Here is an 8,830-nt window from a genome sequence, read left to right as displayed (position 1 = left end):
ACAAGGTGGACAAGCCTTTAAATCTGTTTCCATAACTCAATTTTGGAGCAGGTGACTAACCTGAAGCCAGGGACGATAGCTTGAGGGGCAAGACTCCATGATGAAGGAAATTTAATCATATTACCCAACATAGGGATATTAAGTAGCTAACATTTTACTGTAAGGTTTTGGAAATAAATGTAAAACTAATAAGGACATTAGAATCATTAATGTTAATTATGAAGTTTGCCAGTAACTGATTGAAAGCTCAAGGTTTTATTGTATCCGAGAATTGACTAAAAACATGAAGGCTCGATTACAATGTAACTTGAACGTGGTACAGTAGGAAACCATCCACTGTTTTAAAGAACAAAATTATATCAATTTATATTCGAAAGCAAGGAGTTTGATCTGGGAATTCTGCCAGATGAATGGGCCCGCATCCAGCAGAAAGAGGTTCTAACCTCTTTGCAAAACGCTGAATAAGTTAAAAGTAAAGCTTTGTATTGCGAAGCAATAAGGAAGCCATTTTTTTATTGAGGAGTATACTTCCGATAGTTGAACAGACAAATGACAAACCATTATTTAAAGCAAATAGTCTCACAACACCAGGTTAAAGTCCAACAGGTTTATTTGGTAGCACGAGCTTTTGGAGCGCCGCTCCTTCATCAGGTGAGTCAGCGGCGCTCCGAAAGCTCGTGCTACCAAATAAACCTGTTGGGCTTTAACCTGGTGTTGTGAGACTACTTACTGTGCCTACCCCAGTCCAACACCGGCATCTCCACATTATTTAAAGTGTCAAATTATAATTCGATTTGAGGATGTTGTTATGAATAGATTGACGAGTTAAATATTAAATGAGGTCATGTTATGTTAAATACTGGGCTGTATCTAAGATAACCAAATTGTATAATTGTTTAAATTTTTGGCACGAAAGTGGAGATCTGCAGAGGGAACTTGAGGTGCAATCGCATCACCAGATCTCCCGTTCGGCCGAAGTATTGTATTTGTCTAATCTTTATCCCTTGTTCTTTGTATTGTTTGCATGTTTTATTACAGAACTAGTTTTGGAAATAAATTTTATTACACTTTAAATTTGAGTTTCATTGACATTTGCGGAAAATGTTGAATAGAATTACTTTTTAGTATTTCTACAGTAATCCGGCCACTGAAAACAGAATTCCCCACTTCACTCCACATCAATCGTGGCTGACCAGGAATCTCTTCTGCTCACAGTGCCTGCCATTGGTATGTTGGAAGGATTTGCAGGTTGATCCTCAACCTGGTTGGCTGTGTTATGAATGCATCTTCCTTGGCCACCAACTCCTGGAGTGGGATTTGAAGGTGGGGCTATTGGCTCAGTGGCAAGGAGGTTACCCAGTTCACCGCAAGACCTCCCTTCAATTCCAGAGCTGACATTTCAAAGGTTGAAAAGATTCAAGAGAATAACTTCATGGTTGCAAATTGGAGAGGGGTCCCAGTTGACACCAAAAGTGGAAAAGCTCTCCTGATGTGAAACGTATTTTACAGCTGAGCCGTGAAGTGTTGAAATTAAGGATAGGAGAACATACTTGCGTTTATACAGCACCTTATCACTTCATCAAAATGCCTCGAGAGTCTTCACATAAATTGAATTAATTTTGAAGTGTTGCCTGTTGTTATGGAGGCACACATAGCACTCATTATCTGACAGACAACAGTGAAATGAATCAACATTTAATCTCCTGGAGTTTCTGCGATGGTTCCCCAGATATACTGCTGCAACCTTGCTGGCTGGCTGACTGAGCCCTTGGAAAAATCATCAAAATCATAGAAATATAGAAATCATAGAATCCCGACAGTGCAGAAGGCGGCCTTTCGGCCAATCGAGTCTGCACCGACAACAGTCCCGCCCATCCCCTATCCCTGTAACCCCACATATTTACCCCGCTAATCCCTCTAACCTATGTATCCCAGAACACTAAGAGGCAATTTATCACGGCCAATCCACCTAACCCGCACATCTCTGGACTGTGGGAGGGAACTGGAGCACCCGGAGGAAACCCACACAGACACGGGGAGAACGTGCAAACTCCGCACAGACAGTGACCCGAGCCGGGAATCGAACCCAGGCCCCTGGAGCTGTGAGGCAGCAGTGCTAACCACTGTGCCACCGTGTTGCCCCCATGAATGGAAGATTGGGAACACCCTGCGGTGCAGAAGGAGGCCATTTGGCCCATCGAGTCTGCATCACCTCTCCCACAGAGTATCTTTCCCAGGCCCTCTTCCCCACTCTATCCCCATAAACCCACACGTGGCCAATCCATCTAACTTACACATCTTGGGACACTAAGTGGAAATTTAACATTGCCAATCCACCTAACCTGCACCTCCGGGTGCTCCGGTTTCCCCCCGCAATCCAAAGAAGTGCGGGTTAGATGGATTGGCCATGCTAAAATTGCCCCTTAGTGTCCTGGGATGCATAGGTTAGAGAGACTGGCAGGGTAAATATGTGGGGTTACGGGGATGGGGCCTGTGTGGGAATGTGGCCGGTGCAGGCTCGATGGGCCAAATGGCCTCCTTCTGCACTGTCGGGATTATATGATGATTTCTATGATTTCTTTGGACTGTGGGGGAAAACTGGAGCACCCGGAGGAAACCCACGCAGACATAGGGAGAATGTGTAAACTCCACACAGACAGTGACCCAAGGCCAAAATTGAAGTTTAAAGTTTATTTATTAGGCTTACATGAACACTGCAATGAAGTTACTGTGAAAATCCCATGGTCGCCACACTCCGGCGTCTGTTTGGGTACACTGAGGGAGAATTTAGCATGGCCAATGCACCGAACCATTACGTCTTTCGGACTGTGGGAGGAAACCGGAGCACCCAGAAGAAAGCCATGCAGACACGGGGAGAGCGTGCAGATTCCACACAGACACTGACCCGAATCAGGTTCCTGGCGCTGTGAGGCTAACCATTGTGCCACTGTGCTGTCTCAGTTGTTGGTTTCTAAAGAGACTTGTCCCCAGTAAGAGTCTGGGCAGGCAACGAGAGAGAGAAAAAAGCACCGTCTCTCGTAATGGCCCCTTTGTAAAAAATAGTTCGACAAGAAGCTTGCAGTCTTGCCCATGTGTCAGTGTTGGAGACAATAAGCTCAGAAGAAGTGCAGTTTCCACATCTATTAGCTTACAGGAACGGCTCACCTGAGGAAGTGAGGGAGACCTATTTAGCACTCAGATCTTCCTTCCAAGGAGCCGGAACATTGAGGAGATGCCCATTTGCGAAAACAGCAGAGCCTGTAAAAGCAGGAGAGAGCGGCTGGGAGAGATCAGAGACTCGGAAAGAGCAGCGGAGAGTAGGAGCCAGACAGAGGGGAGAAAGGAGCCTTCAGATCTGGCTGGATACTCACTACACAGCAGAGGGATTAAAAGAAAACCTTTAGAAATGTGAAACATAATTGGAAAATGCTGAGAGATGTACAGCCCACAAATCAGCATTTGTAAGATAAATGAAAGATGAGTTAAAGCATTGGGGTGTAGCCCTCTATCAGAGTATATATCATTAGTGGTTGAAAATATGGAGCAATGTTATTAAAGTAAGATAACCTGAATTAATGTACAAAGCTGGTTGGTTTTAGAAGCTTTGGAATCCCACAAAATTGGTTCAATGTGTCAAACTACATAGCCTAATAACTGAATGTTAGTGAGTATTGCTAAATCACTCATGGTAATAATTTCTCGCATTAATCTATTTTTTTTGAATATGCAATGAGAAAATAATGCCATTAAAAGCACCTGAAGTGGTACTTTTGTTGAGGGTTAATTGTGCAGTGATATTCGCCACATCCACGTGCCTCCCTTTGCTAAAGATTAAAATTCATTCTCTAATGAAAGATTGGAGAAGGTCAATATTTCTCTGAAACAAATTGCTTTCATGGAAATTGTAGAACTTAAAAGCTGTGCTCTTCTGAAATGTTGCTAGTGTCAGTGAGAGAAAAGGGTAAGCACTCTCTCATCTGTCATTAACAGGCAAATTTCACCCCTGAGTCTTTTATGAAACGTCTTCAGATTGCCTCACTCCTGTTCCTCGTAGTCAGCCCTGCATTAGAGAACTATTTGGAACTAAATTGGAAGAATCAGTCAAAGAGATGGCAAGGAAAGCTCGAGTGAAGGAGTAACAAATTTTGTCTTTATTGTCTCCCCATGATCTTCGTGGCATTTCTAAACTGATGACCGGGGTGGCATGGTGGCACAGTGGTTTGCACTGCTGCCTCACAGTGCCAGGGACCCTGGTTCAATGCCAGCCTCGGGTGACTGTGTGGAGTTTGCCCATTCTCGCCCGTGTCTGCGCGGGTTTCCTCCAGGTGCTCCGGTTTCCTCCACAGTCCAAAGACGTGCGGATTAGGGGATTGGCCATGGGAAATTGCCTCTTCGTGTCCAGAGATATTCAGGTTAGGTTGATTGGCCATGCTAAATTGCCCCTAAGTGTCAGGGGGATTAGCAGGGAAATATGTGGGGTTACAGGGATAGGGCCTGGGTGTTGGTGCAGGCTCGATGGGCTGAATGGCCTTCTTCTGCACTATAGGGATTCTATGGTTCTATGACCACTGTTCACCAACTGACTAATCAAAGGAGCCTGTTCATAGAATCATAGGATCCTACAGCACAGAAGGAGGCCATTCAGCCCATCAAGTCTGCACGGACCACAATCCCACCCAGGCCCTTCCCCATAAGCCCATACATTTACCCTAATTAGTCCCCTGACACTAAGGGGCAATTTAGCATGGCCAATCCACCTAAGCCGCACATCTTTGGACTGCGGGAGGAAACCGGAGCACCATGCTAAATTCTCCCTCAGTGTACCCGGAGGAAACCCACGCAGACATGGGGAGAACATGGAAATGCCGCACAGCCAGTGAACAAAGCCGGGAATCGAACCTGGTCCCTGGCGCTGTGAGGCAGCAGTGCTAACCACTGTGCCACTGTGCCGCCCCAGTGTTCACTTCACAAAACTTTCAGAATTTGATAACCTCTATTCAATAATCCGTTAACAAAATATTTTCACCGTAGATTCTGACTCAGAACCCGGATTGTTACAATGGAATTTCCTTATATTCACGATAACAGATCAAATCCTTGCGAGTTGGTGAGAGTCGCCGCATTTAATCGGACACCAATGGCGTAACATCTTGGAAAGCCTGGTGGCCATCAAGTGGGGAGAAAGTAAAGAACTATAATTAACAGGAATAGCTCGCGACAGAGAGCGAGAAAGATGCCCCCGATTGATTTGACTCCAGACTGCGCTCACGCTCAGTCTCAGCGTTCGTGCGCTTCAGCCCCATTGGCTGAATGCGTCACATGACCCTCCAAAGCCTCACCCCTTAAAGGGGCTCACCACGACACACGGCATGGCACCAACATCATTGGCATGGAACGGAAGACATGCAGAATTCAATTAAAGAAAATGAAATTTTACCGTAAGAATAATTTCTGCCGGAAAGATACTGATAAGACCATAAGACATTGAAGTAGAATTGGCCACTCGGCCCATCGAGTCTGCTCCACCATTCAATAATTGCTGATATTTTTCTCACCCCATTGTCCTGCCTTTTCCCCATAACTCCTGATCCCCTTATTAATCAAGAACCTATCTATCTCTGTCTTAAAGACGCTCAATGACCTGGCCTCCACAGCCTTCTGCGGCAAAGAGTTCCACAGATTCATCACTCTCTGGCTGAAGAAATTCCCCCTCATCTCTGTTTTAAAGGATTGTCTCTTTAGCCTGAGGTTGTGCCCTCTGGTTCCTGTTTTTCCTACTAGTGGAAACATCCTCTCCACATCCACTCTATCCAGGCCTCGCAGTATCCTGTAAGTTTCAATAAGATCCCCCCTCATTCTTCTAAACTCCAACGAGTACAGACCCAGAGTCCTCAACCGTTTCTCATACGACAAGGGATCATTCTTGTGAACCTCCTCTGGACCCTTTCCAAGGCCAGCACATCCTTCCTTAGATATGGGGCCCAAAACTGCTCACAATACTCCAAATGGGGTCTGACCAGAGCCTTATACATGCGAGCAGGTTGCAAATTAAGGAGCAAGTCTTTGTCTCATGAAAATCAAGATATGTCAATTGATAAAACACTCAGGAGGTATATAAGATGCTAGAGGGGATTGACAAAGTAGACAAAGGCCAGAATTTTACCATCCCACCCGCCATGGGAATTGGAGTGGGAGGGTAGTGGAGCTGAGTCCACGGAAAGATCAGCCATGATCTTATTGAATGGTGGAGCAGGCTTGAGGGGCCAGTGGGTCTACTCCTGCTCCTTGTCCTTAGGTTCTTATGAAGGGCGGACAATGGAAAGGTCCGTTGGCTTCGGGTGGGATTGTAGGGTTTTGGCATGAGCGAGGCCATAAAATCTGGCCCATAGACAGGATGTTTCCTCTTGTGGAGCAACCTAGAACAAGAGGGCATGGTTTTAGGATAAGGGGTTGAAAGTTATAAACAGAGAGGAGGAGAAAATACTTCTCTCAAAGGGTGGTGAATCTGTGAAATTCATTACCCCAGGTAGATGCCTGTACATTGAATAAATTTAAGGAAGAGATAGACAGATTTTTAATGAGTAATGGGTTAAAGGGTTATGGAGAATGGGCAGAAGGGTAGAGTTGAAGCCGAGATAAGATCAGCCATGATGGTATTGAATGGCGGAGCAGGCTCAAGGGGCTGAATGGCCTACTCCTGCTCCGAGTTCTTATGTTCTTATGCTCCCTGAATTGGGTTCACAAAGTAACATACCGCAGGGGAAGAGAAAGAAAATAGAAGGTCAACTTGACACTTTTATCTCCTTTCTGGCAGAGACACAAAGCAGATGCAACAGGTCCGGACAGTTCTGGTCAGACCCCTTCCCCATTAGCACAGTACAGAAATGTGAAATGAAATGTGTGGGAAGGAAGGGAAAATGGTAGCAGACTAACAAACTGATCAGCCTCACAGCAGGCATCTGGATTAAGCAGTTATCTTGTTCTGTGGCATTGGATTCATTTGGTTGAAGCCACAAGTTGCCAAAATAAATCAGCAAAATACTGCAGATGCTGGAAACCTGAAATAAAAACAAAAACTGCTGGAAAAGCAGGATAGGAAGCGCCTGTGGAGAGAAAAGTAACGTTAATGTTTTGAGACTGTCTGGGAACACTTCTTCTTTCGAAGAAGAGTCATATTGGACTCAAAACATTAACTCTGTTTCTCTCTCCGCAGATCCCATAGAATCCCTACAGTGCAGAAGGAGGCCATTCGGCCCATCGAGTCTGCACCGACTCTCCAAAAGATCACCCCACCCAGGCCCACCCCCTTGCCCTACCCCGCATTTAGCATGCGTAATCCACATAACCTGCATATCGTGGGACACTAAGGGGCAATTTAGCATGGCCAATCCACCTAACCTGGACAGTATGGGCAATTTAGAATGGCCAATACATCCTAATCTGCACACCTGTGGACTGTGGGAAGAAACTGGAGCACTCGGAGGAAACACACGGGGAGAACGTGCAAACTCCACATAGACAGTCGCCCAAGAGAGGAATCGCACCCAGGTCCCTGGCGCTGTGAAGCAGCAGTGCTGACCACTGTGCCACCCACGGCACTGGTGGTGCTGCCAGACAGACGCTGCCAAACCTGCTGAGGTTTCCCAGCATTTTCTTTTTTTACGTCAAGTTGCTGTTGTGTCACAGTCGCCTTGCATAGGTCCTTCAACCAACCTGAAGACCGATGTCTACCACATTGCTGGGGAGGATGGATTTGATTCTTATTGTAACTGCTGCTGGGTTATAGAGTCATAGAGCCATAGAGGTTTACAGCATGGAAACAGGCCCTCCAGCCCAACTTGTCCATGCCGCCCCTTTTTTAACCCCTCAGCTAGTCCCAATTGCCCGCGCTTTGCCCATGTCCCCCTATACCCATCTTACCCATGTAACTGTTCAAATGCTTTCTAAAAGACAAAATTGTACCTGCCTCTACTAGTACCTCTGGCAGCTCGTTCCAGACACTCACCACCCTCTGTGAGAAAAAATTGCCCCTCTGGACCCATTTGTATCTCTCCCCTCTCACCTTAAACCTATGCCCTCTAGTTTTAGACTTCCCTACCTTTGGGAAAAGATATTGACGATCTATGCCCCTCATTATTTTATAGACCTCGATAAGATCACCCCCAAGCCTACTAGGTTCCAGAGAAAAAAGTCCCAGTCTATCCAACCTCTCCTTATAACTTAAACAATCAAGTCCCGGTAGCATCCTAGTAAATCTTTTCTGCACTCTTTCTAGTTTAATAATATCCTTTCTATAATAGGGTGACCAGAACTGCACACAGTATTCCAAGTGTGGCCTTACCAATGTCTTGTACAACTTCAACAAGACGTCCCAACTCCTGTATTCAATGTTCTGACCAATGAAACCAAGCATGCCGAATGCCTTCTTCACCACTCCGTCCACCCGTGACTCCACGTTCAAGGAGCTATGAACCTGTAGCCCTAGATCTCTTGTTCTATAACTCTCCCCAATGCCCTACCATGAGTAAGTCCTGCCCTGGTTCGATCGACCAAAATGCATCACCTCGCATTTGTCTAAATTAAACTCCATCTGCCATTCGTCAGCCCCCTGGTCCAATTGATCAAGATCCCATTGCAATCCGAGATAACCTTCTTCACTATCCACTATGCCACCAATCTTGGTGTCATCTGCAAACTTACTAACCATGCCTCCTATATTCTCATCCAAATCATTAATATAAATGACAAATAACAGTGGACCCAGCACCGATCCCTGAGGCACACCATTTTTCACAGGCTTCCAGTTTGAAAAACAACCCTCGACAACCAC

Source organism: Mustelus asterias, chromosome 15 (assembly GCF_964213995.1).
Source record: "Mustelus asterias chromosome 15, sMusAst1.hap1.1, whole genome shotgun sequence".
Classification (NCBI taxonomy): Eukaryota; Metazoa; Chordata; class Chondrichthyes; order Carcharhiniformes; family Triakidae; genus Mustelus; species Mustelus asterias.
Note: the sequence above shows the minus strand (reverse complement) of the source record.